At 43.3% G+C, this 8,004-nt stretch overlaps 1 long non-coding RNA gene across 1 annotated transcript in view; it reads right to left on the bottom strand.

Moving 5' to 3' along the window:
* Window positions 1–7,970: 7,970 nt before the first annotated feature.
* LOC149215931 (uncharacterized) overlaps window positions 7,971–8,004 on the bottom strand; it is an 857-nt gene continuing 823 nt past the window's right edge. The window contains exon 2 of the long non-coding RNA XR_016250510.1: window positions 7,971–8,004. This exon is cut by the window's right edge and continues 371 nt beyond it. This is a non-coding gene — a long non-coding RNA (uncharacterized LOC149215931).

Raw genomic sequence — 8,004 nt, 5'->3', positions numbered from 1 at the left:
ACCCTATGAACATTCACGATATTAACAAAAGGAGAATAGAGTATTGTCCCTCAACTGTAAACAATGCTATGGACTGTATAAGTCTATTAATCTATTTATACAACACCGAGTCAATAACTTGGCCATCTCCTCAGCCGCCGGACAAAACCCGAATAACACAGGGAGTAAAATAAACCCTGGAGTGTCAAGAACAAAAATTATGACAATCATAGGCTTCGGTAAGCCGGTTGCAGGGCTTGAGCGCGGAGGCTCAACCCGCAAGCAAAACTCAAAACTATACAAAGGTCTCTGTAAATCTAGTAAATATAAACTTTGGAATTGAACGAAAGTCTACGAAAATAACCAGATAACCATAGTGCCCTGTTAAATAACCTAAGGGCAGGAGAATGCGACCAGGAGGGTTCTCGACAGAGAGTACCTCTGCAGATAATGCAAGAAGGCCCGCGTGGAGGCAGAGGCCTGCACATCCAAACACCTTGTCTTAATATCTAAAGAATTCTGCGAATATATGACAGACAGTGAGGTAATCGTAGCTTACCTGGAAACCAGAGGGTTGAACCTTCGTTGGAACCCAGCTTCGTTCCATGAAATAGCATGCGCACACTGGCTGAAGCAAAGCAAATAAAAAGCTAAACATTACTGTAACGAATTGTAAATCCTGTAACTCAAAGGAGCAATATGAACTGTGAATTCATCGCCATTAAACCGAAAACGCATACCTGTAGAGACCAGTGGGCGAAATTTATCATCTGTTGGACATTCGCTGAGCAAAGCGGCGATGCTGGTAGAAGAAACCCTGGACTGGTGTGCAGAGCCGGAGCCGAATACAAGTGAACAAGCAAATGAACCCGGAGGCATAGGAAGGGGCATAAATATCCCCGTAAACCCTTGACCGATTGTCATCCGTTGGATTGAGGGTTTAGATCTGAGCCGTAGAGTTAAGGCGGGAATAGGGATCGTCAAAACCGAGATCCCCGCACCCAAGGAGTCACATGGCTGGAGAAGCCTGAGACTGCCACCTAAACCTCTCCGGACTGGTGCCTTTAAGTCGATAATGCAGCGGTGGTTGGAAGTACTGTGGTCGGACCATCACAGGTCACGCCACATTAACACATACGTATAACAAGTGACTGTTGATTCAAACCATGAAACGAACCAAATCTTATGTGCCTAAACCATATGACACCGCAAGTTCACCTTTACACATGGCACATGAACGTGGCAAAAACATATGTATGTATTCGACCCGTATGAATATAGTGTTTAAACATTGAAATATGACTAAGACAGTTCGAATGATCTTTGATGCATATTTATATATAAGGTTGCATGCCTCCGTCTTCCAACTACAAGTGCAGCTGTAAGGACCGAAACCATATGTGCTTTATGCCAAACAATTATAATATGTGCTATATGGGCCGAATGCCAAATAGATATATAGTGTACTATAAAGAGTTAGATGCCAAGGTGATTATATACTTGATGTGCTTAATGATAGGTGGGTTTGACCTATAATAATTTTTTTTTATATGTATTTAGTAACAGAGGTGTGACAAATTGGTATCAGAGCCCAGTTTCAACACTGTGGCCTCAAAAGAAAACATATTTCAGTATGCAGAAGGGCACACCAAACAACATATGCAACTTAACAATGTGCTTAACTGTGTTCTGTTTATTTGGAATGAACCAGAATTGCAACAGTTAGCAGCTAAACCAGGAAAAAGACAAGATGCAGGGACCCAGCAGTAATCCTCAAGAAAATGCAGGGTTGTGGGTGCAATTGGATGCAGAATCACGAAGCACCAACCTTGCGATCCTGGAAACTGTCCAGGAATTGAAGAATGAGATGGCGCGATTGAGAGAGGATAATGCACGCTTAACAGTTGAACAGGAAAAGATTTTGAAGAGCCTGTCGGACAGGCAGAACCCACCCCTGTCTAATCCCAGTGCAGAGCAGCAGAGGGTGACAGAAGAACAGGACTATCAAATGGAACCAGAAAACTCTGAAGACAAGGAAGACCACTCTGATAATGCGCCTCAGCAGCAAACTTCGAAGCGTCAGAAAGTGGAACTGCAGGGAGAATTTCGAAAGATCAAACCTCCACATTTTGATGGTGAGCAGGAGGAAGCTGCAGAAGCCTGGTTAATCAATATGAATAAGTACTTTCAGTTATATGAGTATGACCACAATCTAAAGGCAAGATTGGCAATTTTCCAGTTACAAGGTAAAGCAACCTTGTGGTGGGAAGAAATCAAGATCGTCAAGGGGGTCAGCGAACGGACCATTACCTGGGAAAAGTTCCAGAAATATTTTAAAGAAAGGTACCTGACTGAGCGTTTTTATGATGAAAAAGCCAGGGAATTTCACGATCTAAGACTGGGACAGCAGACCATGGACGAGTTTATTAACCGTTTTACCTCGCTGCTACGTTATGTACCTTACATCAAGGAGGAGAAAGCCAAGGTCCAAAGGTTTGTGAGCAGTTTACCTTCATACATAAGGGAAAGGATTGAATTTGACAATCCTAGAACCATGGACGAGGCTATCCGTAAGGCGAGAATCTGTTACCAGCAGAGCAAACAAAAGGGGGACACCTCAAGCAAAAGGTGGAATGAGAAAAGAGGTGGTCGGATGGTTGGAAGCAGCAAAGGAAATCGCAGCAGTGGGAACAAGAGTGCTGGTAAAGGACTAAACAACAGACCTGTTGCAAGGAATGCGCCCCGATCCAGACCAATGAGCGAATCCAAGGCAAACGAGCAGTCTGTTAGACCAGAAGGTGAGGGGATGACCAGACCGCCAGTGCAGTGCTGGGGTTGTGGAGGACCTCACTATGTTAAGAACTGCCCACAAAGGAAGGGCACAGACCAAATATCTCAGATTCATGAGGCGTCGACTGTTGGGGACGTGGCGCGTAGTGTACCGAGAATCAACGCTGCACTGGAGGACCGGCAAGCGGAGTACCAGCCATCTATGATTGAATTCGAAGGTAAAATCTCAAACTTTTCCATAGCTGTTCTTATAGACCCTGGGGCTACTTTAAGTTATATTAGCCCGAAAGTAGTGGAACAGTGTAAACTGCAAGTTGAAAAGTTCAAGAACCCGTGGCTGGTCCAACTAGCTACAGGAGCCAAGAGACGAGTCTTGTCCAAAGTAAATAACTGCTCCTTAGTTATGGCTGGACAGTCTATAGTGGCAGATCTGAATGTACTACCCTTGGGTTCCTATGACATCTTGATTGGGATGGACTGGCTAGAGAAACACTGGTCCTTAGTGAACTGTAAAACCAAGACCATCTATTACAAAGATGACCTTGGAGAACAACGGGAGTTGCAAGGAATCAGACACCCTGTGCAGATTCGACCTATTACAGCAACTCAGCTAGCTAAGTGCATCAAGAAGAAATGTCAAATCTACGCTATTCAGGTGGGGTACGCGAATCAAAAGGATAAAACTGCTATGCTGGGTAGTATTCCGATAGTACAGGAGTTTGCGGATGTCTTTCCCGAGGAAGTGCCGGGATTACCACCAAAGCGGGATGTGGATTTTACGATTGAGCTGATTCCAGGGGCAGCACCGGTATCACGGGCACCCTATCGTATGAGTGTGCCAGAACTGACAGAATTGAAGATGCAATTGCAGGAACTGTTGGATAAAAATTACATCCGGCCTAGCGTATCACCCTGGGGAGCCCCGGTGCTGTTCGTTAAAAAGAAAGATGGAACCTTCCGGATGTGTATTGATTATCGTCAGCTGAATAAGCTCACGATCAAAAACAAATATCCTTTGCCTAGGATTGACGAACTTTTTGATCAGGTGAAGGGAGCAACGGTGTTCTCTAAAATTGACCTGCGATCTGGTTACCATCAGATCAGAATAAAAGAGGAAGATATTGCTAAAACCGCCTTCAGAACGCGGTATGGGCATTATGAATTCGTGGTGCTACCTTTTGGACTGACCAACGCACCTGCTACTTTCATGTGTCTGATGAACAGTGTGTTTCATCAGTTTTTAGACAAATTTGTGCTGATCTTCATAGATGATATTCTAATTTACAGCAGATCGAGGAAGGAGCACGAAGAACACCTTAGATTGGTATTGCAAACTTTGCGGGAACATCAGTTATATGCAAAGTTTAGCAAATGTGACTTTTACAAGGAAGAGATACAATATTTGGGCCATGTGATCACCAAGGAAGGAATCGCGGTGGACCCCGAGAAGATCAGAACCATAATGGAGTGGCCTATACCAAAGGACGTGGCGGATATTAGGTCCTTTATGGGGTTAGCAGGTTATTATCGACGATTTGTTGAAGGCTTCTCGAGGGTAGCATACCCTATTACCTCTTTGCAAAAGAAGGGAAAAGTATTCAAGTGGACCTCCGAGTGCCAGAAGAGCTTTGAACAGCTCAAACACTTACTTACTACCGCACCTGTATTAAGCATAGCTGATCCTAATAAGGATTATGTAGTTTGCACGGATGCAAGTAAGGAAGGTGTGGGAGGAGTGTTGATGCAAGAGGGAAGAGTCATTGCTTATGAATCTAGAAAGCTGAAGGAGCACGAGAAGAAATACTCTGCCTACGACATGGAACTGGCTGCTGTCATTCATGCCCTGAAAATGTGGCGGCACTACCTTTTGGGCAGAAAATTTCTGTTACTAACAGACCATCACAGCCTAACAAATTATTTCAGTCAACCAACTTTAAACACAAGGCAAGCTCGTTGGGCTGACTTCTTAAGTGGATTTGACTTTGAAATTAAGCATCTAAAGGGAAGGGAGAACCGAGTGGCTGATGCATTAAGCCGAAAGGTACAATGCTTGTGCAAAATTTCAGTTAGTAAATGGCAAAATACTTTGTTGGAAAGGATAAAAACAGCAGCTGAATGTGATGCTGTGTATCAGCAAATTAAACAGCAAATACAGCAACTCCCTGGTAAAGAATCACAACAGGGGCATAGGCTGGATGATGCCGGAATGTTATATTTTAACAATAAGCTGTATGTACCCAATGAAGATAATGTTAAGAAGTTGATTCTGGATGAGTTTCATACCAGCCATTATACCGGGCATCCGGGCTACCAGAAAATGGTCACCGCCCTTCGCAAAGAATTCTATTGGCCAAAAATGAAGAAGGAGGTAGCTGAGTATCTAGCACGATGTCTAGAATGCCAACAGATTAAGGCAGAACATTTGCATCCAGCGGGGCTGTTACAACCCCTACCCATTCCGGAATGGAAGTGGGAGACGATCTCCATGGATTTTATAACAGGGCTGCCTAAAACAAAGAAAAATAATGATTCCATTATGGTAGTAGTGGATAAGCTAAGTAAAGCAGCACACTTCATACCGGTGCAATCGACATATAAAGCTGTGCAGATTGCACATATTTTCATGCAAAATATTTTCAAATTGCATGGACTTCCGAAGGTGATTATCTCCGACCGGGATGTCAAGTTTACATCAGCCTTTTGGAGGACATTGTTTGCGGAGCTGGGAACCCAGCTTAACTTTAGCACCGCTTACCATCCCCAAACAGACGGCCAAACTGAACGAGTAAATCAGGTTGTGGAAGACATGTTGAGAGCTTGCGTTATGATGAAGCCAACCCAGTGGGAGGACTACCTCCACCTAGTCGAGTTCGCCTATAACAATGGGTATCACTCCTCAACCCAGATGAGTCCTTTTGAGGTCATGTACGGGCGGAAGTGCCGCACACCCGCAAGCTGGGGTGGACCAGAGGACAAGTTGCGAATTGGTCCTGACATGCTCAAGGAAATGGAGGATACAGTAAAAAGGGTGCGTGCCAACTTGAAAGCCGCTCAGGATAGACAGAAAAGTTTCGCTGATCGAAAGAGAAGATTCAAGGAATTTCAGGTTGGGGATCATGTATTCGTAAGAATCCAACCAAGAAGGAGTACCTTGCAGTGGAGCGGATGTGCCAAATTAGCACCTCGCTACTTTGGACCTTTTCAGATCTTGGCAAAAGTGGGGCCGGTGGCTTACCAACTCGCCCTACCAAGCCATATTAAGATTCACAATGTGTTTCACGTATCCGTATTAAAGCAATACGTTTACGATCCTAAACATGTGATTCAATGGCAGAATGTTCGGGTAAGGATTAATCTGGTCACTATGAATAAGCACTGTTTCTAAGCTGAAAAATAATTAAATTTATTGCTGATTGCAGGTCGAGCCGGAAGGCGAGGTTCTGGTCGAACCACTGACCATCCTAGATCGGAGAGAGGTGCAGCTGCGGAAACGAGTTATTTCGCAAGCTAAAGTGCAGTGGCAGCACTATGGACCAGAAGAAGCTACTTGGGAGGACGAGGAACTCCTTAGAGAAGCGTACCCAAACTTGTTTAAGAGAGACAGACATCGGGACGATGTCCAATCTCAGGAGGGGGAGATGTAATAACCCCAGAACATGTAAATCTGAAAAGTTTACTGTGGTAAAAGACAGTAATCAGTTGTTGTTATGTTTAAACAAAACTGTGACTACTATTTTAATAAAGTAAATTAAATACTTCTTGAAATTGCTGGCAGCCTCTAAGAGGTGAAATTGAAAAGAAAAGGATCAGTTGTGATAACTGATGGAACTACCCTCCAAAGCAGGAAAAGTCCTGGCTGAGGGGTTTCTGTGTTGTAGTGACAGACAGAAGGAAAAAGGAAAAATCTTTCCAAGAACAGAGAAAGAGAAAAGAAAGAAATGAAGGGGTTAAGTCTGATGAGGATCAGATAACCTGGCACAAAAGTGCACAGAACCTGTTGAGGGCTGAAGGCCTGCAGGATGGCTCGGGGGGGGAACTGCATCTGAGTGATGAGTCTCAAGGTTGGGTGGACGAGCAGAGCTAAAGTTCAGGTGACTTATTTGTTTGAGAACCAAATCCAGTTCGGGTGAACCAGGTATGGTCCCAAAACTGTGAAAACCCCTGAACAGCAGTTGTATTTGCTTTATTTATTAAGAGAATCAATAGGAAATATGCGTTATGATTTCTCTAGAAGCTGTAGTTAATGTGATTAAACAGGAAAGACTCCTCTCTGCATGACGGAATGTCATTAACGAAAGAGGATCGTTGCAGAATACCCAGTGTTTTAGGGTATTATATCCAGCGAGAAATTATTAAGCACTGATCTCAGTGACAGAGATAAAGTACCCTCACGGGTTGAAATATGGATTCTGTTAGCAGATATTATTATACCAAATACTGGTATGAGGATCGAAACTTTACAAGGGTGAACCGCTGAGATAGGTGTAGCGGTACTGTAGAGAAATGAATTGAAAGCAAGAAGCTTGGAAACCCTATCGAAAGACTATGCACAGAGAGTCGAGACAGAATCTGTAAACGCATAGATAAACACGGGTAATAATATTAAACTGTATAGTTGAATCAAGCGAATGCCGTTATTCCTCGACTGTGGTCAGAGGTGAGTCATGAGAGCATAGCAGAGGGTAGCTAGCTCGGGTATAATCTAGAAGGAAAACCATATGTATTTCTTGTAAACCCGCATATACAAATCTAGAAAGGGCATCATGGTTATGTTACCATCCATGCGTTTATATTAAACTGTGCGTTTATATTAAACTGTGATAGAGATGCAAGTAATATATTTACCCTGTGCATGAGATTATAACCAAAGAACATAGATAACTATTTGTATAACTGTGGAAAGACGCATAAACCGTATGCAGAACTATGCATGCAACCGGATGGTACAAACCCAGAATAATCATCAAACTGTGCATGCATTTTAAAGATTAAATGAACAGTAAACAACAGAGTCGGAATACATGTGTTGTAGCCGAAAACAAAATTAAATAACAGAGCAAAGGTATAAGTACTGGCAGCATAAAACGGCGAGGGTTCGCCGCCTTTGTAACAAGTATTCATAGTTGTAATGGACAAACAATGGATAAACCCTATGAACATTCACGATATTAACAAAAGGAGAATAGAGTATTGTCCCTCAACTGTAAACAATGCTATGGACTGTATAAGTCTATT

The sequence above is a fragment of the Pinus tabuliformis genome, chromosome 1_1 (assembly GCF_031772625.1).
Source record: "Pinus tabuliformis cultivar Carrire ecotype Pingquan chromosome 1_1, CPIR1, whole genome shotgun sequence".
In the NCBI taxonomy this organism is placed as follows: Eukaryota; Viridiplantae; Streptophyta; class Pinopsida; order Pinales; family Pinaceae; genus Pinus; species Pinus tabuliformis.
Note: the sequence above shows the minus strand (reverse complement) of the source record. Positions and strands in the feature narration are given on the sequence as shown.